Source organism: Coffea arabica, chromosome 2c (genome assembly GCF_036785885.1).
Source record: "Coffea arabica cultivar ET-39 chromosome 2c, Coffea Arabica ET-39 HiFi, whole genome shotgun sequence".
NCBI lineage: Eukaryota > Viridiplantae > Streptophyta > Magnoliopsida > Gentianales > Rubiaceae > Coffea > Coffea arabica.
Genome location: NC_092312.1, coordinates 54,208,145 through 54,234,358, shown reverse-complemented (window position 1 = coordinate 54,234,358; position 26,214 = coordinate 54,208,145).

The following is a 26,214-nucleotide window of genomic DNA, read 5'->3' as shown; positions in this document are numbered from 1 at the left end:
TGAAATGCAATGTTATGTCATGAATGCTTGTGTCGTTGGAGTGAACCTCCTCGACCTTCCAATGAATGGGGGACGCCCAAACTCATAGGCCGTCCTTAGACTCAGGCCAGCAATGGGCTTGGTCGGGGATTTGGACGAGCCATGAGATACACATAAGCTCGACCTAATAAGAGGTCTTGCTTGGCATACTCGTCGAGTATCGCCCTAAAAATAGACTTGTGGGCCCTTGGGGTGTACGGTGGACGGAGGGAAGAAAGTGGTGATCTACGGAAATGGAAATACCGACCCGGTTGACAGGAGGGTCAATGCGGGAAAGTATACGAATGACATCGACAGATCGAGTGGAACTTAGCTCCTGAGAGCTACTATATCCTTGAATTGTTTCTGATTACTTTTCCTGTTCGAATAATTGATTATTGAAGAGACATGGTTTTATTTATTAAATTGGGATTGTTATTTGACTAAGTGCTTGCATGTGTGTTCTTGGCCTCACGAGCGTTTAGCTCACCCTATAGTTTTGTTTTCCTTAACAGGACCGACTCTTGGAGAAATATGGAGAAACCATCCGTTGTAATTTTGTTAAGTTTCCTGTTATATATTTTGACTAGGCCCTGGTTTGGGTTGTACTTTTGGAAATTGAAAACTTGAAATGTTTGGGCCCTGATGTGTACTTTGAATTTAAGTCGTTTCATGATTTACCGATGTACTGGTTATACATTAGGTGACTTATTAAGTTGAACGCTTCCGCATTATTGTATTCATATTGTTCTCATCGAAGTGATTAGTTCGGTTTGGAATTGAATGGAATTGCTTGAGTCCTGGCGTGAGCTGGGCAGGCGTCCGCGGATACCCTTTGGTCCGCCTTAGGGAGATGTGGGGCGTCACAGTTGGTATCAGAGCTTAGGCTTCAGATCTCTGTAGCGTATCCTAGGCTTAAAATTTAGGATGCTTGACTGTGGGATTAATTTGGATATTATGTGAACAAGGATCTATTGTATCTTAGGGGTTAAAGAAATTGATTATTCGGGAGTTCTTATTTGGGACTTGCAGAAGAAACTGAGGAATTAGGTGATGTTATATTGAAGGAAGAGATGGGATGAGAGATTTGAAGTGAAAGATTGGATGAATTTGAATTATCATTATATTTGTAAGTGTGGAAAGAATTGAGATAATTATTAGTACTGGCTATGGAGGGTAAGAGACCGAGATTTGATAGTCAAACTCCATGTGTGATGATTTTGAACCAAGATAAAAGTACAAAGGAATAAAATGTATTTTCCGCCCACATATCTTCTAAAGATATTCTGCTTTGAAAATTTAAAGAAAAACTAGGATGTACTAGTTTTATCTGTAAGCGATGAGTGGAAGTAAGATATATATGCTTTAAATATGTGTAATTTTCCGATTTTGGTAAAAGAGTGAGTTTTACTTGAATTTCAAATTTGAAAATTTGTGAATAACTAATGAGTTGTTGAACTTTGTATATGATGGGTTAATACAAGATTTACATTTTCTAAACTAAGTTTTCCCCCTTGATTGTATATTGGTGTAATCTCACACTTAAATTTGTCCATGCTTTACACGAAGAAAAATATATATATATATCCTGAGTTTTCGAAAGAATGGCAAGCTTATGTTTAATAATGTGAATCCTGAACTTGATAAGATTTCTGATTACTTGAAATACTCTTCTTATGTTTTAAAATTCTTGACTTTCAAGAAGAGTGAGCCGATTTTAAATGTACGGACTGAGGCAACTTTGAGATATAGAGCAACTGCATTCAAGAGTACAAGTTAGTATGAATTGATTTGGTTTCCGTTTGACACGTAACGTAGCAAGTTGTACTTATTCTTGGGTTTGAACTTGGAGCTTGAAACTTTAATTACAAAACCCTAAGACTGGTTATTTTTGGAGATGATGGTGTTCCGACTGGTGGCTGGTTATTAAAGATTTTGAACTCCGAATGGATAATCTTGGTTTTAGCTTGCGTTATGGCTTTATTGGATCTAATTTCGTAAAGGCGTGTGATCTGATTGAAATTAGTGATGTCTGGACCCCTTTGGTTTAACTATGGACTTAGAAAGGGGTAGTGCACACTGTGAGGCCTTTTGTATCCTGCTTGTATGTACTTCTATGTTTTTGTGGCACTTGATTGCCTTTGTGCAATATTGGACATCTTGGTCTTGTTTTGTAACTTCTAACCGTGCTATAACTTTTGATACATGTAATGAATCATGACCTGATTTTAAATGTTTTTGCAACTTGTATACGCGTTACGCTCTTTATGCTTAGTTATGCCTTTTCCTGTGCTTATAGACTTTTCTTAAGTAGGGTAGCAGGAATGAGAAAAGGGGACCGTGACCGAGGGCTTAGACAACCCTGTACTTGTGAGACAAATTGATAGACAGTTTCATATAATTTAATAGGTCCCTAGTACTGAATATGAATCGAACATAAACCCGAAGATCCGATCTACTAGTGTATAATGGATTGACCTAACCGGAAACTTGGTGAGATTTTCTTGTGCGCAACATATGTTATGATTGGTTCTGTGCCAATATTTCAATCTTAGGAAGTTTGAACTCCGAAAGTATTGCAGTAGGTTGGTAAGAGAACTCGAACTGCCTGAAACCGATTAGACTGAGCTTACTTGAGACTTGAACCTGTTTAGGCTAGTGTGCTCTTGCGTATCCTCAATGGACCTAATTTGACTGAATATATGGAAAGTGGACTTGAATTTTGTGACTGTTTAAGAATGTGAATTGCTGGACAGAGGTTAGGCCAGTGTGTTCTTACTCGTACTCATGACCCTTGAATTTGAACTTGAACTTGCACTTGAACTTGAACTTATACTTTTGTTCGTACTCATACACCATGAACCTGAAGTATTTGGCTCTGCTTTGACCCTACTCTTGAACTTATTCGTACTGGTGTGGTTGTAGACCGGCTACTATTCTTCTGTAGCGGTTGAACTGAACCTCTCTGGTGGGGCATTGCTTGTTGTGTTGTCCAGCACCACCAGGGATGAACTTTTGATTTGAAGCTTCGCTATATCCTGAATTTCTTCCAAATGTCTGGGACTTTACGTCCGACTTCAAGCCTTTTGCCTGTTTTATCTGATTACGCGATTAATTCCCTATTGGACCATGACTATTTGATAGGTTGGATTGGTGTGATATGTAGTACTTGAACCTGATAAGTGATTATTAAATAAGCCATGCTTTGCTGGATGTAAGGGGTAAGTTAGCCTCGTCTGCACTTATTTCGGGAATTCGGGCTAGAAAATTGTTAAATAAGGGAGCTCAAGGGTATTTGGCTTTTCTTATTGATACCCCTAGCGATAAGGTGAATCTGGAGGACACACCGGTAGTGAAAGAATTTTCTGATGTTTTTCCTGAAGAATTGGAGTCTCTACCCCCGGAACGGGAAATAGCTTTTAAATTGATTTAGCTCCGGGAACAGCACCTATATCAAGGACACCATACAGGATGGCTCCAGCTGAGTTGAAGGAGTTGAAGTTACAATTACAGGATTTGTTGGAACGGGGTTTTATACGAGAGAGTGATTCTCCGTGGGGAGCCCCAGTTTTGTTTGTAAAGAAGAAGGATGGGAGTTTGAGGTTATGTATAGATTATCGAGGCTTAAATGATGTTACGATTAAGAATAAATAACCACTGCCCCACATTGATGAACTGTTTGACCAACTGCAAGGGGCGGTAGTGTTTTCAAAGTTGGATCTAAGGAAGGTTTGGGATGTGTTTTGATGCAAAATGATAAGGTGATAGCTTATGCCTCTAGAAAATTGAAGCCGCATGAAGGAAATTATCCGACCCATGATTTGGAGTTAGCGGCTGTGGTCTTTGCTTTGAAGAAATGGAGACACTATTTATACGGAGTGACATTTGAGGTTTTTACAGATCACAAAAGCCTTAAGTACTTATTTTCTCAGAAGGAGCTGAATTTAAGGCAACGTAGATGGATGGAATTTTTGGAAGATTATGACTGCACGATTAAGTACCATCCTGGAAAGGCCAATGTAGTGGCCGATGCTTTGAGCCGTCAGGTACAAATGGCTGGATTGATGGTTAAGGAATTTCGATTGTTGGAGGAAGTTAGCTATTGGAATCCTCGATTAGAACCAAGGAAAGTGATTTTGGGGAATATTGTGATAACCTCCACTTTATTGGAACGTATTAAGGAATCTCAGGAAAAGGACCCTGAAATGCAAAAGTTGGTGGAGAAAGTCAAGATGGGAGACCAGACCGATTTCACTTTGGGATCAGATGGAATATTGAGATTTCGAAATCGGGTGGTTATGCCAAAGGATGAAGGGCTTAGAAAAGAAATTTTGGAAGAGGCACACCGATCAAAGTTTACAGTACATCCAGGAGGGAACAAAATGTACCAAGACTTGAAAGGTCTTTATTGGTGGAAAAATATGAAGAAGGAAATTACCCAATTTGTTCAGACCTGCTTGGTTTGTCAACAGGTTAAAGCCGAACATCAGAAACCATCTGGGCTTTTGCAACCTCTAGAAATACCTGAGTGGAAATGGGAAAATATTACCATGGATTTTGTATCAGGCTTACCAAGGACACAGAGAGGCCATGATGCCATTTGGGTGATAGTAGATAGATTGACTAGATCAGCTCATTTTCTGCCGATTAATATGAAATATCCATTGGAGAAGTTGGCCAGATTGTACTTGGATGAGATCATCAGACTACATGGTATACCTGTGAGTATTGTGTCGGATAGGGATCCAAGATTTGTTTCGAGGTTTTGGCAAAAGATGCAAGAAGTGTTGGGGACTAAGTTGAACTTTAGTACCACCTATCATCCCCAGACTGATGGACAATCTGAAAGAACAATTCAAACTCTTGAGGACATGTTGAGGACTTGTGTACTGGACTTTGGAGAGAATTGGAGTAAGTTCTTGACTTTAGTGGAATTTGCCTATAACAATAGTTTCCACTCTTCTATTCAAATGGCTCCGTATGAGGCACTTTATGGTCAGAAGTGTAGATCCCCAATTTGTTGGGATGAAGTAGGTGAACGGAAAATTTTAGACGTGACTACTGTATCTTGGATTGAGGAGGCCAATGAAAAGGTGAAATTGGTACGGCAAAGAATTCAAACCGCTCAGAGTAGACAAAAAAAAATTATGCCGACAATCGGAGGAAGGATTTGGAGTTCACTGTTGGAGATATGGTATTTCTCAAGATTACGCCTTTAAAAGCAAGTTTGATGTCCGGAAAAGGGAAGAAACTACAACCAAGGTTTGTAGGGCCTTATAAGATTATTCAGCGAGTTGGGAATGTAGCCTATAAGCTGGAATTACCACCGAGTTTATCTCGTATCCATAACGTGTTTCATGTGTCCATGCTTAAGAAGTATCATCCAGACCCCTCTCATGTTTTACAACCGGAGAATATTGAGATCGATGAAACCCTAACCTATGAGGAGAGACCGGTAAAACTTCTGGATCGAAAGGTGAAGGAATTGAGGAACAAGCAGATACCACTAGTGAAAGTTTTATGGAAGAACCATGGAGTAGAGGAAGCGACATGGGAAGTTGAAGAGACAATCAGGGAGAAGTATCCAGACTTGTTCACCGACCAAGGTAAATTTCGAGGACGAAATTTTCTTAAGGGGGAGAGGATGTGAGGACTCGCAAAAACTATTATTTTATGCCTAATTTATGGCTTAGTAAATTATTTAATTGGTTTTTATTTCCAAGGAATATTTTCTAGTCCTGTTAGACCTATATAAGTGGTAGTATATCTTCGTTATATTTTTAAAATGATTCGTTTCGAAAATTAATTTCCTAGAGCGCGTTTAGTAAAAATAGTGAATAGTACTTGGAGATTTTTATCCGCGTAGTAGCACAATAAGCTTGGAATATTGGAGACTTGTACTATGGTCCTAAAATAGGTAATTTTATGAATAAATATTCAAGTGATAGTTAGTAGTGCAATCGTTATAGGAATTTTTCGAAAGTTCCGCGTTATAGCGGTAAAATTTGACGGTACGTGTTTTCACACGCGCGACTTCAATTGAAGGACTTTAGACCCTTATTTCGGGACAATTAAGAGTGAATAATATTTACAAGAATATATATGCCTTGGAGGTTTAGTGCACTAGTGAACCAAACGCGCGAGAAAATCGAGTCCAAACGCACCCTAAATTGCACTATTTCAAGTTGACTTTGAGGTGCATTTTGCACCACACAAAGAATCTTCCTTTGGAAGCCAATTGCATCAGCACTCTCTCTCTCCTCACCTCACTTGGCCGAGCAACAAGAAAGGAGAAGAACTCTCCATTGTTCTTCATTTTTCATCTTCAATCCATGCACTAAAATCCACCCAAATCACACCAAACTTGGAGATCTCTTAGCAAACCACTTGGAGACTACATCTAGCTAAGGAGGAAGGGAGCTTTCACGATTTCTTGGAGCTTCAAGAGGGCCGAAAATTCTGACCTTGCAAACCAAAGGAGTAGGTAATGATCAACCCTTGGATTCTTATCTTTTGGAGATTATATGACAAGATTAAGCTCATGCATGCACTTAGTTACTTGTTTATGGTGAAAAAAAAATGTGATTGTAGGCTCTTGGAATTCCCACACTTGGGTTGTTGTTGCTGATGTGATGATTGATGGTGATTATATTGTTGGTTTAGTGGTTATAATGATGCATTAGTGGTGGGTAATTAGTAGGAACTTCATTGGGTGTAAGAAGCAAAAACTTCCGATTTTGCCCCTGCCATGTTCGGCCATTTCCAGGCCAATTTTTAATGGTTTAATGGCTTGAATTGGATGTTTGTAGGATGTATTAGATGTGTGAAAAATTTCATTGAAAAATAATGAGGTTTGAATGGGCAAATGAATTTTTGTTCGAAACCAGCAAATCTGGAAAACTGATTCGCGTATGCTCTGACCAGCAGTAGTATTTTGGCCATAACTCTGTCCTCGGATGTCGAAATCATGTGCCGTTGGTGGCGTTTGAAACTAGACATTCCTAGCTTTAATTTGGTATATAATTCACGTTCTGATTCTTTGTGAGCAAGCCGAACCAAATGTTTTAAGTTCGCTGTCCTGTTACTCTGTTCTTCTGGAATGAAGTGTTCAGGCAGCAACTTGATGCCCGAATTTGAACCAAATGGGAGCCAAATTTGGTAACGATTTCTTCTGTGATATTTTAACTCTATGAATTTATTTTCCAACGGCGTAAGCCATGCTCGATTTCGAGCTATAATGACTGAGTTGTGACTGAAGCAAGTGGACTGCTCGGTTTTGGAAAACCCTAATGTTTGGACTGGTTTGGAACCAAATCTTGGAGTGAACTTGTTAGTTGATGTTCTTGATATTAAACACTTACCAAAGGTATCATGGGTATATCTTAGACCCTTATTTCACAAATGAACCATGGTTGGATAACTTTCTTGGTTAAACGATTGGAAATTTGGAAAATGAAAGTCAAAGGCAGAATGCCTTAGGAATTTTCTTGAACTTCGGTTGGCTCATTAACTACCTTGCCGAAGGTATTTTTCCCCGAAATTCGATAGAGAGATACTTTCCATATAGTATTGAAATACTGCCAATTTTGGTGCCGATTCAAGTTCGTTTCGATACCCAATTGAATTACTAAAGTTAGAGGTTCAAATCTGGAAAATTCTCATCCAGTCTTGAATTTCCCCAACTTCGGGCTACCGTATCTCGGTACTCGAAACTCCGATTCTTGACCCGCTTATTTTGTTATAAACTTCACTTACAACACTAATTGAGCTGCAAATTTCAGAGGCCGGTTTGCAACGTGTGAATCGTGCCGGATTTTCAAAGTTGGCCGAAATCCAACTTAATTCTGCCTTGTAAACTGAAGCTGCGTCTTCAAGCCCATTTTTTATCACTTTCCACTTCGATTCATGGAAAAGTGTCTTCTAGGAACTTATAGTACTCTCTAAGAGGTTTCCAATGGTATAAGGTTTTCCAATTCTCGACTTATACCGAGCGAGTTATGATTTTTCAAAGATTCATCAAAAAAACTGGAAAATTTTCCAATTTCAAAGAAATAGAGTTTTTCAAAAACTCTTTATTCTTTTGATGTTCTTAAACGTTTTGTTTACGATTTTCATGATCAAAACTCAAATAATATTGTACATGATAAAAGGCAAGTTGAACCTCGATTTACGTGTAATTGAGGTTCCTTTTTGCGAAATAATCCTTAGATTGTACTAATGTACAATCTTCTTGATAAGTGGGTTAATTGTATGATTATTCGTTATTAAATTGCCAGGCGCGCAAGGAGACCTTCAAGAGGATCTCACCGTGGACACTTGAACTTCCGGGAAATAATTCTTATTGAATTGCTCGGTGAGTGTCAAGTGTGTGAATATTGATACTTGCTTATTTGTGGTATTTGTTGAAAGTTTTAAAAACAAGGGCGGGTGCGTACTTTATCGCACTCGTTCTAATTTCAAATGAATGAATGAAATGTATTGAATGAATGAATGAAATGCAATGTTATGTCATGAATGCTTGTGTCGTTGGAGTGAACCTCCTCGACCTTCCAATGAATGGGGGACGCCCAAACTCATAGGCCGTCCTTAGACTCGGGCCAGCAATGGGCTTGGTCGGGGATTTGGACGAGCCATGAGATACACATAAGCTCGACCTAATAAGAGGTCTTGCTTGGCATACTCGTCGAGTATCGCCCTAAAAATAGACTTGTGGGCCCTTGGGGTGTACGGTGGACGGAGGGAAGAAAGTGGTGATCTACGGAAATGGAAATACCGACCCGGTTGACAGGAGGGTCAATGCGGGAAAGTATACGAATGACATCGACAGATCGAGTGGAACTTAGCTCCTGAGAGCTACTATATCCTTGAATTGTTTCTGATTACTTTTCCTGTTCGAATAATTGATTATTGAAGAGACATGGTTTTATTTATTAAATTGGGATTGTTATTTGACTAAGTGCTTGCATGTGTGTTCTTGGCCTCACGAGCGTTTAGCTCACCCTATAGTTTTGTTTTCCTTAACAGGACCGACTCTTGGAGAAATATGGAGAAACCATCCGTTGTAATTTTGTTAAGTCTCCTGTTATATATTTTGACTAGGCCCTGGTTTGGGTTGTACTTTTGGAAATTGAAAACTTGAAATGTTTGGGCCCTGATGTGTACTTTGAATTTAAGTCGTTTCATGATTTACCGATGTACTGGTTATACATTAGGTGACTTATTAAGTTGAACGCTTCCGCATTATTGTATTCATATTGTTCTCATCGAAGTGATTAGTTCGGTTTGGAATTGAATGGAATTGCTTGAGTCCTGGCGTGAGCTGGGCAGGCGTCCGCGGATACCCTTTGGTCCGCCTTAGGGAGATGTGGGGCGTCACATTATCTCCAATAGTCATGAAGGCCATTTGAGCTGATTCTTCCTCTTCTTCAACTTCCCCTTCGGAGTTGCATTCATTCCAAGTAATCTGGAAGTTGTTGAATCTTGGCTTTCGATCAGCTTTCCCATCTTTCATTTTCTTCATGGGCATTCGTTTGCATAGTGTCCAGGCTGTCCACATTCATAGCATTTGTCCACTTGCTTCTTGTTGAATTCTTGTTTTCCTTTGTTCCTTGCATTTGATGTATGATTTTGAAAATGATTGCTAGGTCCTCCCCTTCTAAACTTTCTTTTGTTCAAGATTCTCTTGAAGCCTCTTGTGATGAGAGCAAGATCATTATCATCACCATCCGAGTCTTCATCATCCAAGTGAGTTGGATCATCTTCACCTTGAGTAGTCTTTAGAGCAATGTTTCTCTTTGCTCTAGCATCCTCTTCCTCCTGCACTTTAGATTTCAATTTCAACTCATAAGAGGTTAGTGAGTTAATGAGAGATTCAATAGGCATAGAATTTAAATCCTTAGCCTCCTCTATTGCAGTCACTTTATTTTCCCATTCTTTGCCCAATGCATTGAGAATTTTCCTGTTCTTCTCTCCCAATGTGTACTCTTTGCCCAACACCTCGAGATCTTTGATCAAGTCATTGAACCTGCAATACATTTTGTCAATATCCTCAAGAGGTTCAATTTTAAATGATTCATACTTTGTGACCAAGATAGCCTTTTTCTGTTCTCTCACGTTGTCACTACCCTCATGGATTTCTCTTAGCTTATCCCACATTTCTTTGGCCGATTTACAGCCTTTTACTCTAATTGATTCATTTGAATCTAAAGCACTATAAAAAACATTCATGGCCTTGGCATTCAATGTGAGGTTAGTCCTATCTTGAGCATTCATTTTAGCTCTCGTTTTTGGCCGAAGCAAACCTGTATCTGCATCAAGAAAGTTAGCTTCATGCGGTCCTTCACTCACAATAAACCATAGCTCAATATCAATAGATTGCAAAAAGATAATCATCCTTTCTTTCCAGCTAACATAATTGGAGCCACTGAACATGGAAGATCTAGTAACAGATTGCCCCTCAACAAACATAGCATGACTGGTTGTCATCTTTACTCCAAGCCGCTTGAGCTTAATCTCTAGGAGACCAAGCTCTGATACCAATTGTAAGGCCCAAAGACAACCTAAGAGGGGGGTGAATTAGGTTGATTAAAATCTTAATCAAATTTATGCACTTTTTCTTTAATAAAAATTTACCTTCTTTTCTAGTAATGATCAACCAAGTAGATTAGAAGAAGAGAGCAATATTGATTAGAAAAATAAGTATAGATAAGCAATGAGAATTTTATTAAACAAAAAGAATAAGATAGAATATCAAACCGATTGTCTACCAAGCTTTCCTCAAACTTGAAGACCAATCACTAGGTTGAGCAACTTCTCTTTGATGAAAGATGATCAACTAGATGTACAATGGAGGGAGCACTTCCTCCTTGCCCTAAGCCTCACTTAGTCAAGCTAAGAAGTTTTACAATCACTCAGATAACCCTCAACAAAGCTACACTAATGAAACTTTCAACCACAAGAGAAATGCTCACAAGAAATTCACACCACTTCGAGAACAAATCTTGCTTTGGAGACTATTTTCTAGCTAAAATATCTTTTGAGAACTTGTAAACAAAGTGTGCAAAAGTCTCTTCTTAGTTCAGAACAATTTGTATTTGAAGAGGACCAAAAATGGGCTTCATTAATGCTTCCAACGGATAGAAGGCAGATGAAGAGTCAGCTAGCCGTTGGGTCCGTCGGACGTCCGATGACCAAATCATCGTCCGAACCTATCGTCCGAAAACAGCCAAGTTGTAGTTCGGACGTCCGATGTTGTATCATCGTCCGAAGACAATGCGTCCGATCGTCGTCAGAGAGTTGGCAAGTCTTCTTTGAATTTTTCGGACGTCCGACGTGGTCGATGTGCGTCCGAGACATGCGTCCGATTCTTCCGGACGTCCAACGCTTCCTTATGAGCATCCGACAGAGCTTCCTTCTTTGAAGTTCTTTATCCTTTTCGGACGTCCGACAGATTCCTTTCGGACGTCCGACATGAGTGTCCTGTTTTTGCTTCTTCTTTTGGTTGATTTTCATTTCATGACATATTCGTACCTGATTCTTTGATAGGCAAAAACACTTATATTTGAAGAAAGTTAGATAAACATTTCAAAGTACTTTGTAATCATCAAAACCAAGAATAACAGAATCAATGCGTAGTATCAAGAAAAACGGAGCTCAAGTTCAGCTGTTGGGCTGCCCTGTTTACCCGTTTTGCCGGTTTTAAATGTCGCAAACGCATGGTTCATTTCTATGGTTTTTATACACGATTTCCACCCAAATTCATACCAAATAAACACACATATACTAACTTCCAAATGGCCTACAAATGGTCCAAAACTTCCCCTTTAAGTCACTACAAAATTACCCAAAATTAACCATAATCCCTAACCTAACTTTATATGCATCACTAAACTTAATCTATCAACCTACTAACCAAACCCTAACTCACTAAACATTAGCCAAGCTACACTAACCTAAGGAAGCCTAGGGTTTCTTAACCCAAATCAGTTTTTACCATTCACTCACCAACCCAATGAAACCAATCATCAAACACAACCACTACAAGTTCAATAACACAAGATTAAGGCTAACCAACATGTTTAACATGAAACCCTAATTAGGGTTCATATGGCCGAACCTCAAGGCCTCATTTTTCACCAAATTAATTCATAAAATCAAGTGATAAACATAAGGGACACCATAATCAATCACAACTAACAACCATTATCATCATTTTCACTATCCCAAGCATCATAAACCACACTTAGCTTTGCATAGGAACTTTCTTACCTCAAGATGAAGGTTATATGATAACTAATGAACTCAACCCAACTCCAAGATGGATTCTTTATGCTTCAAGATGAAAATCTATAACAGAAATTTGGTTGAACTTTGCAAACTTCCCTTGGTTTTTTTCTCTTCCTTCTCCACGGCTCCACCTCTCTCTTGTTTTGTTTTGTTTTGTTTTTTATGGAAATCCTATGATATATACAAGATGGTCAAAGCCTTGGAAGATATTTCTATTTCCACCAATCACACAAAAGCTTTATTTTTGCTCTCAAGCCCTTACACCTTCAACTTTGCATTTGATCAACTCTTGCCCTTAAACATTTGAAAAACTTTCAATTTACTCCATAAATGATAACTTAATCTAGTCCAAAACATATAATCATACTTAATTGCTTCACTAATCACTTTTCTATCTTAATCACCTATACTTAAGCATACTTTATCTCACATAAAAGTAATTAAACAACAACTTTTTTGTCAAGGGCAAAATTAGAGTTTTAAACCGAACTTAGAATTCCAAGAAATCATATCACTAGAAACTTTTCTAGTTTAGGGTTTTCCTAACTTTTAAACTCACTTAACCTATCTAAAATGGATCAAATCTTATACATACCTGTACTAAAACACACACTAGCATAACTAGCTTTAATCACCACTCGAACTTATAATTAATACAAAAACTAGGGTTTCAATACTAACCCCAACTTAGGGTTTTCGAATTAGTCCCAAAACCTAATGTTACCGTACAAATAATAAATATAACCTAATATCAAATTTAAGAACTGACCGGGGTCTCACTGTTGTGGTGTGGGTTTAGGCAACCCGCACTCCTGAAAAAGAATGATGGCCGGTCTTATGTAATCCAATGGGATCTTAGTGATAGATATGAATCGAAAATGAACGAGAAGATTACACCTACCAGTGATATAAAAGATTGATCTAGTTAGGTATCTAGACAGGTTCTCCCTTGTGCAATTTTAATAATTGTTCTACCGTATCTTGTGGTTGGTCCTGTGGATATGTTTCAACCTTTTATGAATATTTGAACTTTCGAAGTATTTTGTTGGTTATTTGTGAAGTGACTTGAGCTCATTACTTATCTGCTGTACTTAAAAAAAAACACTTTCTCTCTTAAAAGCGTTTTCTAGAATATATGTTTTTTCAAACGCAATTCTTAACTCGAAACTTTGATGAAAATTTTGAAACATCCTTCAGTTATATGTTATTTCAATGTATACGCTCTTTAATACCCATGCATTGAGTCGCATGATTAATCTTGTTAAATGTATTTGAAGAATTTGAAATATGTATTAATGATGGTGGAGAAAACATTACCTGAAGTTTCTTACTAAGAAAACTTAGTTTCAGACCATGAAGAAAGGTTTGTATCTTTTAGCTCTAATTTTTGAAATTGTGAATCGTATTTTGCCACATACGTATCCAAAATACATAAAAAAAAACCCTCGTTTTGTCTTGCATATTATGATTGACTTGATTTGAACAAAAATTTGAGTGGTCATTTGGGACCAAAGAAATCCGATTATTTCTAAAATTGTTAATTTTGGAGATGGAATGCCAGTAAATGATTTTGGACAAATTGAGTCGAAGATTTTGGTAAAGTTAGTTTTCTATTGAAAATATATCTGTAGACACCAAATTTTTTACTTTATTTTTCATTATTAGTTTTATTGATATTTATTTTAGTTTGATTTTACTAATATCATTTTTAGTCATTTAAAAAAAAAATGGAAAAGTCAAAAATCAATCAAAGGACAAAAACACGACACATGAACCTATTTTGAGGATGAGATCTTGACCTTTCATTTTAGGGTTAGTTTTTGGGGAAGGCATTAAAAAAAGGGGCTCGGCTAAAAAAGAAAAGGGGGACACGGATGGAGAAATGGGGGGTGACGGCTGAAAATCTAAGAAGGGAGGAGGTTGGATGACGGCTGGGGGAGGAGCAAGAAACAAAACCAGAGCTGAGGGGAGCAAGGCCGAAAAAAAAAAAAAAAAAGCTCACGGGGAAGGAGAGAAAAATTTCCAATCACCACTGCCAAATTTCTCACCACCTCAACCGGCTGCCGGCTGCCATGACTCTCTTTTCACCCACCATCCTCAAATTCCCCCCAATTTCCCCAAACGACTCCGACACAAAAACCCCTCATTTTTCCCATTCTGCTCTTCCCCCACTTCCAATACAAGCCTTTTTCTGCCAATGCCTCCACCACAGCCCTTCACCTTTACCGCCGACACTGTCCGTGCCAAGCCTAAAGAACTCATCCTCAGCAACCTTTCTGTTCTCGGCGAAAAGGAAAAACCAGCATCTAGAAAACCAGAGTGAAGGAGGAAAAGCTGAAATCCCCCGCCTTTGCCTGCAAGAGCGCTTCAATCGACTTCAACTGTGGGGGATGGCGGCGAAGCAAGGAGGAACGGCGGAAGAAAAAAAACAAAAAGAAGAGAAGCGACAGGCGGGGAGAATAGAGAGCCGATAAAGGAAACAGTGGAGGCTCACAGCTGCAAAAAGCAGAGGAAAAGGAAAAACCAGAACAGTGGCGGCGGAGCTGGAGAAAAACAGAAGGAAAAACGAGAGAGCGACGGAAAAAAAAGGAAAAACGGGGAGCTGCCGTCAGGGGGCTGGGTTGGAGAGCAAAATAAGAACAAGGAAAAGGAGAGTTTCGGCCGTGGGCTTGAGAAGCAAATCAGGAAAAGAACAAGAAAAGAGGGGAAAGTGGGCGCAACAACTCCAGTGAAGCTGCTCAAGCTCAACGAAGCGGCTCCAAGCACAGCAGTTTCATGGCTAGAGCCTCTCATCAACTTCTTCTTCACCTGCTCCTTTCCCGTGGATAACTTGAGCAGCGCCAGCAGTGGGGACTTCCAACTTACCAAACAGTCACGACCTCACCGATTTCACCGTCATTGCTTGTAGAATCTTCCAAGCAAGAGTCCGGTAAGTTTGTTCTTTTTTAATTTCAGTTCTTCCCAAGCTTCCAAAATGGGTCCGCCGTGGCATTATTTAGTGCAATTTGCCTGTTAATTAGCTTAAGTTTCTGAATACATGTGCTTATTTGCTAATTGGACTGAAATCTTGGGTTGCTGGTAAAATTTTGGGGCGGGTTATAGATTCGTTTGAGCAGAGATTAGCTACAATTTTGTGTGCCCATTTGGTGTTCGATGAAATGCCCAATTGAAATTTCTACTTGAAAAATGACCTGTCTGCATTTTTGCGTGTGAAGAAATGAATATCCGGCAAGTCTAATGCTTGTCAAGGCAGAATGGACAATTTTTGAGGGATTTTCGTTATGCTTGTGTTCGTGCCCTTTTTGTTTTCTTTTTCTTCTTTCTCTGTTTCCTATCCCTTCCCGGGCATGAATCTGGCTTCCATCCTGGATCGGTGTGAGAGGGAGTGTTATGGGTTTCATTGTATGATTACGAATGGTTAAAATTGTTACCAAATTTGGCATGTCTCTGTTTGCGAAGAAAACTAAAATGGCCGCTGATGTGTTTTGATCTTCAATGGTTTAATGTTCTTCATTTGGTTGTATTAGTCAAAAGGGGGTTGTGATAATAAAAGGGGATTGTATTAATCCGAATCTCAGGTTTTAATTTGGGGTTGTGCATGATTTATGCACTGAATCAGCTAACGATTGTAAAACAAAAATGATAAGAAGCTTCGAATGAATCTGCGTTATGATGTTTCATTGGGGGTCACTCCCTTCTTGTGCTGCTTGTATAATTGTGACGGTCCCACCTCCCCCTAGGGCGAACCAGAGGGTTCGGCGGGCCGCCTGCCCAGCTCTCGCCGGGACTCAATCGCTCACTACAGTCCTCAACCCAATTACAATATAAATCTCAAAATTTTATCAAATTCTCCAATGATTACATATTACAAATGCAGCGGAAAACTGATTCCAATCGTGGAACGTATACTTACATCCATATCAATTTCAAATATTTATACAAGACCAACTCGTACATAAAATAGATCCAAACTTAAACTGTACACGATATAAGCCATACAGTCACGTGAATAAGCACTCCAAGCTTTCCTTCACCTTGAGCCCTGTGGGGGGGGGAAATAAAACATTTTTGGGGTGAGCTAGAAGCTCAGCGAGTAACCATTAAAATCAGTAATCAATTCAGTTTCACAGTCGTTCATTTCAGTGATGTCATGATTTCAAGATCAAATGTACACTTATTGCTCTCATGAGCCGGCGAAATCATTGCACTTAAACACCCAACGCTCCAAACAAACATTAAACAGTAAACAGTCAGTGGGGAGCCATTTGCTCCTGATGAACAGTACACAGAGGTGGAGACGTTGGTGTTCAGCACACGAATTCCAAGCACTCATTTAAGCCAAAACATGTCATGGCCACATGCAAGCACTCATGATATGCAATCAAGTAAATAGTGCAAGAAACGGTTCATAAGAAGCTTTAACAATAGTTTGGGGTCACTCACCTCCACGGCTCAGAAACCATCCATCATGTATCATTGCCTTGCTCAAATCCAAGTCTTAGATCACAAACTCAATGCAAACAAGTCCTTTAAAAGTTCGGACAGCACTTCCCCTGAATTTGCTTACTTTCCCAGCCATCATGGCCTCATTATTTCCTCAGCCAGTCCCAAAGGTACACACACAACAACAAGTTCATCCAATAGTCATTCAGCAAGCTCCAAGTAGTACAAAGACAAGTCAAGCTAGGGAAAAGTCTGGAAATGAAAGTTAAGTTCAAAACCAGAAAAACTGGTTTTGACGTCATTTTGCGGTAATGGTACCAAAGGCGTTACGATTGTCGGATGAAGATACAAGACCCACCGTTTCGAAGCTAAGAGACAGGGCTAAAACAATGTAGAAGGCCACTCAATCCAAATCCTAGCACAACTAGGTCAAATATGCCAAAAATACCAAACCAGAACCACTAAAACAGGTTCACAAATCCCACTATGCTGTAATTGGTATAACTCGGTCTGTACAGGTCCAAATGCATTGATTCCAAAGGCATATGGAAGCTAAGACATCCAGCTACATTTCATCAGAAGACACCAACATCCAAATCCAAAGCAATTCCAGTCAAAATGGCCAATTACAAGTGCAGTATTCGCATTCTGATCAACCCAGAACAGCAACAGTAAAATCGACATATCTCACTCTACGCTAGTCCAAATGACCTGAAATTTTGAAGGCACTTCAAACTCATCAATACCTACAACTTTCATGTTTTGAGAAAAGTCCAATTCGGCCTCTAACCCTATGATCTAAAACCGGACAGAATTAGGGGTTTATGAACCCTAACTTTTCATGTTTCAATCCAAACCCAAAATTGATTGCAATTTCCTATCAAACACACCTACTAGAGTCATAACCCCTCATTATCAATCATCATAAACAACCACAACATCTCATTCATATTAAACCAGAAAATTCCTCAAAAATATAAAAACTTCACCAAATCACTTCAAACCAAGAAATAAACCATATATATCATCACTTTAGCCACTACTAAGCATAACCCAAGCTTTATTAAGTGAAGGAGGCAGATACACACACCACTCACCTAGTAACAAGAGAGGTAGAGATGTTGGACACCTTAACTCTTCCAAAAAGCTTCACCAAATCAACCACTAACACCAACTAGAAAGATTTTATGGAGTAGAAACTAATTTATGCACTTGATTTGGAAGATTGAGCTAGTTGGAAGCTTGAAATGTTGAAGAGTTTTCTTCCTTCTTGCAAGAGAGAGGGCCAGCCATCAAGGGGAAAATCATCTAAAAACTATAATTACTCATAAAAATTCCTCATGAAAATTTTCTAAGCCAGAAAACGCAGAAAACATGCTATTAAAGGAAATAAAACCCTCGGAAAAGATTAGGGTTTTTTTACGGGTTCTCAAACTCTTTTTTTTTCGAGGCGTCACAATCTCCCCTCCTTAAAAGAATGTCGTCCTCGACATTCCCTCTTGTACTAATCAAGTCAAGTCAACCCGCAAGAATCACTACTATTTCAAACCAAGCCCACAGTCCGGCATCCTAAACTTCAAGTCTAGGATACACTACAGAGATCTGAAACCTAAGCTCTGATACCAACTGTGACGGCCCCACCTCCCCCTAGGACGAACCAGAGGGTTCGGCGGGCCGCCTGCCCAGCTCTCGCCGGGACTCAATCGCTCACTACAGTCCTCAACCCAATTACAATATAAATCTCAAAATTTCATCAAATTCTCCAATGATTACATATTACAAATGCAGCGGAAAACTGATTCCAATCGTGGAACGTATACTTACATCCATATCAATTTCAAATATTTATACAAGACCAACTCGTACATAAAATAGATCCAAACTTAAACTGTACACGATATAAGCCATACAGTCACGTGAATAAGCACTCCAAGCTTTCCTTCACCTTGAGCCCTGTGGGGGGGAAATAAAACATTTTTGGGGTGAGCTAGAAGCTCAGCGAGTAACCATTAAAATCAGTAATCAATTCAGTTTCACAGTCGTTCATTTCAGTGATGTCATGATTTCAAGATCAAATGTACACTTATTGCTCTCATGAGCCGGCGAAATCATTGCACTTAAACACCCAACGCTCCAAACAAACATTAAACAGTAAACAGTCAGTGGGGAGCCATTTGCTCCTGATGAACAGTACACAGAGGTGGAGACGTTGGTGTTCAGCACACGAATTCCAAGCACTCATTTAAGCCAAAACATGTCATGGCCACATGCAAGCACTCATGATATGCAATCAAGTAAATAGTGCAAGAAACGGTTCATAAGAAGCTTTAACAATAGTTTGGGGTCACTCACCTCCACGGCTCAGAAACCATCCATCATGTATCATTGCCTTGCTCAAATCCAAGTCTTAGATCACAAACTCAATGCAAACAAGTCCTTTAAAAGTTCGGACAGCACTTCCCCTGAATTTGCTTACTTTCCCAGCCATCATGGCCTCATTATTTCCTCAGCCAGTCCCAAAGGTACACACACAACAACAAGTTCATCCAATAGTCATTCAGCAAGCTCCAAGTAGTACAAAGACAAGTCAAGCTAGGGAAAAGTCTGGAAATGAAAGTTAAGTTCAAAACCAGAAAAACTGGTTTTGACGTCATTTTGCGGTAATGGTACCAAAGGCGTTACGATTGTCGGATGATGGTGCAAGACCCACCGTTTCGAAACTAAGAGACAGGGCTACAACAATGTAGAAGGCCACTCAATCCAAATCCTAGCACAACTAGGTCAAATATGCCAAAAATACCAAACCAGAACCACTAAAACAGGTTCACAAATCCCACTATGCTGTAATTGGTATAACTCGGTCTGTACAGGTCCAAATGCATTGATTCCAAAGGCATATGGAAGCTAAGACATCCAGCTACATTTCATCAGAAGACACCAACATCCAAATCCAAAGCAATTCCAGTCAAAATGGCCAATTACAAGTGCAGTATTCGCATTCTGATCAACCCAGAACAGCAACAGTAAAATCGACATATCTCACTCTACGCTAGTCCAAATGACCTGAAATTTTGAAGGCACTTCAAACTCATCAATACCTACAACTTTCATGTTTTGAGCAAAGTCCAATTCGGCCTCTAACCCTATGATCTAAAACCGGACAGAATTAGGGGTTTATGAACCCTAACTTTTCATGTTTCAATCCAAACCCAAAATTGATTGCAATTTCCTATCAAACACACCTACTAGAGTCATAACCCCTCATTATCAATCATCATAAACAACCACAACATCTCATTCATATTAAACCAGAAAATTCCTCAAAAATATAAAAACTTCACCAAATCACTTCAAACCAAGAAATAAACCATATATATCATCACTTTAGCCACTACTAAGCATAACCCAAGCTTTATTAAGTGAAGGAGGCAGATACACACACCACTCACCTAGTAACAAGAGAGGTAGAGATGTTGGACACCTTAACTCTTCCAAAAAGCTTCACCAAATCAACCACTAACACCAACTAGAAAGATTTTATGGAGTAGAAACTAATTTATGCACTTGATTTGGAAGATTGAGCTAGTTGGAAGCTTGAAATGTTGAAGAGTTTTCTTCCTTCTTGCAAGAGAGAGGGCCAGCCATCAAGGGGAAGAAATGGTGAATTTTTTGTGATTTTTGAAGATATTTAACTCAAATGGGTCAAAAGTCAAAAAGGTGAATAGTAACTCTTAAGTCAAAACCAATGTAGTGGTGACACTTGTCACCTTCATAAATGCAATCTTATCTTTCTCTTTCCTCTCACATCAATCAAATCTCACTCTCTACTTATCTCTTAACACCCGATAAATTTTACACAGTATTCGGAATATAACCTAATTGGCCGAATTTTTCGAACTTTTCGCACTAGTGGGTCCCACGTCCAATATATATTCTTAATTTTCCAAAAACTCTCCAAGGCTAGAAAAATCATCTAAAAACTATAATTACTCATAAAAATTCCTCATGAAAATTTTCTAAGCCAGAAAACGCAGAAAACATGCTATTAAAGGAAATAAAACCCTCGGAAAAGATTAGGGTTTTTTTACGGGTTCTCAAACTCTTTTTTTTTCGAGGCGTCACAATCTCCCCTCCTTAAAAGAATGTCGTCCTCGACATTCCCTCTTGTACTAATCAAGTCAAGTCAACCCGCAAGAATCACTACTATTTCAAACCAAGCCCACAGTCCGGCATCCTAAACTTCAAGTCTAGGATACACTACAGAGATCTGAAACCTAAGCTCTGATACCAACTGTGACGGCCCCACCTCCCCCTAGGACGAACCAGAGGGTTCGGCGGGCCGCCTGCCCAGCTCTCGCCGGGACTCAATCGCTCACTACAGTCCTCAACCCAATTACAATATAAATCTCAAAATTTCATCAAATTCTCCAATGATTACATATTACAAATGCAGCGGAAAACTGATTCCAATCGTGGAACGTATACTTACATCCATATCAATTTCAAATATTTATACAAGACCAACTCGTACATAAAATAGATCCAAACTTAAACTGTACACGATATAAGCCATACAGTCACGTGAATAAGCACTCCAAGCTTTCCTTCACCTTGAGCCCTGTGGGGGGGAAATAAAACATTTTTGGGGTGAGCTAGAAGCTCAGCGAGTAACCATTAAAATCAGTAATCAATTCAGTTTCACAGTCGTTCATTTCAGTGATGTCATGATTTCAAGATCAAATGTACACTTATTGCTCTCATGAGCCGGCGAAATCATTGCACTTAAACACCCAACGCTCCAAACAAACATTAAACAGTAAACAGTCAGTGGGGAGCCATTTGCTCCTGATGAACAGTACACAGAGGTGGAGACGTTGGTGTTCAGCACACGAATTCCAAGCACTCATTTAAGCCAAAACATGTCATGGCCACATGCAAGCACTCATGATATGCAATCAAGTAAATAGTGCAAGAAACGGTTCATAAGAAGCTTTAACAATAGTTTGGGGTCACTCACCTCCACGGCTCAGAAACCATCCATCATGTATCATTGCCTTGCTCAAATCCAAGTCTTAGATCACAAACTCAATGCAAACAAGTCCTTTAAAAGTTCGGACAGCACTTCCCCTGAATTTGCTTACTTTCCCAGCCATCATGGCCTCATTATTTCCTCAGCCAGTCCCAAAGGTACACACACAACAACAAGTTCATCCAATAGTCATTCAGCAAGCTCCAAGTAGTACAAAGACAAGTCAAGCTAGGGAAAAGTCTGGAAATGAAAGTTAAGTTCAAAACCAGAAAAACTGGTTTTGACGTCATTTTGCGGTAATGGTACCAAAGGCGTTACGATTGTCGGATGATGGTGCAAGACCCACCGTTTCGAAACTAAGAGACAGGGCTACAACAATGTAGAAGGCCACTCAATCCAAATCCTAGCACAACTAGGTCAAATATGCCAAAAATACCAAACCAGAACCACTAAAACAGGTTCACAAATCCCACTATGCTGTAATTGGTATAACTCGGTCTGTACAGGTCCAAATGCATTGATTCCAAAGGCATATGGAAGCTAAGACATCCAGCTACATTTCATCAGAAGACACCAACATCCAAATCCAAAGCAATTCCAGTCAAAATGGCCAATTACAAGTGCAGTATTCGCATTCTGATCAACCCAGAACAGCAACAGTAAAATCGACATATCTCACTCTACGCTAGTCCAAATGACCTGAAATTTTGAAGGCACTTCAAACTCATCAATACCTACAACTTTCATGTTTTGAGCAAAGTCCAATTCGGCCTCTAACCCTATGATCTAAAACCGGACAGAATTAGGGGTTTATGAACCCTAACTTTTCATGTTTCAATCCAAACCCAAAATTGATTGCAATTTCCTATCAAACACACCTACTAGAGTCATAACCCCTCATTATCAATCATCATAAACAACCACAACATCTCATTCATATTAAACCAGAAAATTCCTCAAAAATATAAAAACTTCACCAAATCACTTCAAACCAAGAAATAAACCATATATATCATCACTTTAGCCACTACTAAGCATAACCCAAGCTTTATTAAGTGAAGGAGGCAGATACACACACCACTCACCTAGTAACAAGAGAGGTAGAGATGTTGGACACCTTAACTCTTCCAAAAAGCTTCACCAAATCAACCACTAACACCAACTAGAAAGATTTTATGGAGTAGAAACTAATTTATGCACTTGATTTGGAAGATTGAGCTAGTTGGAAGCTTGAAATGTTGAAGAGTTTTCTTCCTTCTTGCAAGAGAGAGGGCCAGCCATCAAGGGGAAGAAATGGTGAATTTTTTGTGATTTTTGAAGATATTTAACTCAAATGGGTCAAAAGTCAAAAAGGTGAATAGTAACTCTTAAGTCAAAACCAATGTAGTGGTGACACTTGTCACCTTCATAAATGCAATCTTATCTTTCTCTTTCCTCTCACATCAATCAAATCTCACTCTCTACTTATCTCTTAACACCCGATAAATTTTACACAGTATTCGGAATATAACCTAATTGGCCGAATTTTTCGAACTTTTCGCACTAGTGGGTCCCACGTCCAATATATATTCTTAATTTTCCAAAAACTCTCCAAGGCTAGAAAAATCATCTAAAAACTATAATTACTCATAAAAATTCCTCATGAAAATTTTCTAAGCCAGAAAACGCAGAAAACATGCTATTAAAGGAAATAAAACCCTCGGAAAAGATTAGGGTTTTTTTACGGGTTCTCAAACTCTTTTTTTTTCGAGGCGTCACAATCTCCCCTCCTTAAAAGAATGTCGTCCTCGACATTCCCTCTTGTACTAATCAAGTCAAGTCAACCCGCAAGAATCACTACTATTTCAAACCAAGCCCACAGTCCGGCATCCTAAACTTCAAGTCTAGGATACACTACAGAGATCTGAAACCTAAGCTCTGATACCAACTGTGACGGCCCCACCTCCCCCTAGGACGAACCAGAGGGTTCGGCGGGCCGCCTGCCCAGCTCTCGCCGGGACTCAATCGCTCACTACAGTCCTCAACCCAATTACAATATAAATCTCAAAATTTCATCAAATTCTCCAATGATTACATATTACAAATGCAGCGGAAAACTGATTCCAATCGTGGAACGTATACTTACATCCATATCAATTTCAAATATTTATACAAGACCAACTCGTACATAAAATAGATCCAAACTTAAACTGTACACGATATAAGCCATACAGTCACGTGAATAAGCACTCCAAGCTTTCCTTCACCTTGAGCCCTGTGGGGGGGAAATAAAACATTTTTGGGGTGAGCTAGAAGCTCAGCGAGTAACCATTAAAATCAGTAATCAATTCAGTTTCACAGTCGTTCATTTCAGTGATGTCATGATTTCAAGATCAAATGTACACTTATTGCTCTCATGAGCCGGCGAAATCATTGCACTTAAACACCCAACGCTCCAAACAAACATTAAACAGTAAACAGTCAGTGGGGAGCCATTTGCTCCTGATGAACAGTACACAGAGGTGGAGACGTTGGTGTTCAGCACACGAATTCCAAGCACTCATTTAAGCCAAAACATGTCATGGCCACATGCAAGCACTCATGATATGCAATCAAGTAAATAGTGCAAGAAACGGTTCATAAGAAGCTTTAACAATAGTTTGGGGTCACTCACCTCCACGGCTCAGAAACCATCCATCATGTATCATTGCCTTGCTCAAATCCAAGTCTTAGATCACAAACTCAATGCAAACAAGTCCTTTAAAAGTTCGGACAGCACTTCCCCTGAATTTGCTTACTTTCCCAGCCATCATGGCCTCATTATTTCCTCAGCCAGTCCCAAAGGTACACACACAACAACAAGTTCATCCAATAGTCATTCAGCAAGCTCCAAGTAGTACAAAGACAAGTCAAGCTAGGGAAAAGTCTGGAAATGAAAGTTAAGTTCAAAACCAGAAAAACTGGTTTTGACGTCATTTTGCGGTAATGGTACCAAAGGCGTTACGATTGTCGGATGAAGGTGCAAGACCCACCGTTTCGAAACTAAGAGACAGGGCTACAACAATGTAGAAGGCCACTCAATCCAAATCCTAGCACAACTAGGTCAAATATGCCAAAAATACCAAACCAGAACCACTAAAACAGGTTCACAAATCCCACTATGCTGTAATTGGTATAACTCGGTCTGTACAGGTCCAAATGCATTGATTCCAAAGGCATATGGAAGCTAAGACATCCAGCTACATTTCATCAGAAGACACCAACATCCAAATCCAAAGCAATTCCAGTCAAAATGGCCAATTACAAGTGCAGTATTCGCATTCTGATCAACCCAGAACAGCAACAGTAAAATCGACATATCTCACTCTACGCTAGTCCAAATGACCTGAAATTTTGAAGGCACTTCAAACTCATCAATACCTACAACTTTCATGTTTTGAGCAAAGTCCAATTCGGCCTCTAACCCTATGATCTAAAACCGGACAGAATTAGGGGTTTATGAACCCTAACTTTTCATGTTTCAATCCAAACCCAAAATTGATTGCAATTTCCTATCAAACACACCTACTAGAGTCATAACCCCTCATTATCAATCATCATAAACAACCACAACATCTCATTCATATTAAACCAGAAAATTCCTCAAAAATATAAAAACTTCACCAAATCACTTCAAACCAAGAAATAAACCATATATATCATCACTTTAGCCACTACTAAGCATAACCCAAGCTTTATTAAGTGAAGGAGGCAGATACACACACCACTCACCTAGTAACAAGAGAGGTAGAGATGTTGGACACCTTAACTCTTCCAAAAAGCTTCACCAAATCAACCACTAACACCAACTAGAAAGATTTTATGGAGTAGAAACTAATTTATGCACTTGATTTGGAAGATTGAGCTAGTTGGAAGCTTGAAATGTTGAAGAGTTTTCTTCCTTCTTGCAAGAGAGAGGGCCAGCCATCAAGGGGAAGAAATGGTGAATTTTTTGTGATTTTTGAAGATATTTAACTCAAATGGGTCAAAAGTCAAAAAGGTGAATAGTAACTCTTAAGTCAAAACCAATGTAGTGGTGACACTTGTCACCTTCATAAATGCAATCTTATCTTTCTCTTTCCTCTCACATCAATCAAATCTCACTCTCTACTTATCTCTTAACACCCGATAAATTTTACACAGTATTCGGAATATAACCTAATTGGCCGAATTTTTCGAACTTTTCGCACTAGTGGGTCCCACGTCCAATATATATTCTTAATTTTCCAAAAACTCTCCAAGGCTAGAAAAATCATCTAAAAACTATAATTACTCATAAAAATTCCTCATGAAAATTTTCTAAGCCAGAAAACGCAGAAAACATGCTATTAAAGGAAATAAAACCCTCGGAAAAGATTAGGGTTTTTTTACGGGTTCTCAAACTCTTTTTTTTTCGAGGCGTCACAATCTCCCCTCCTTAA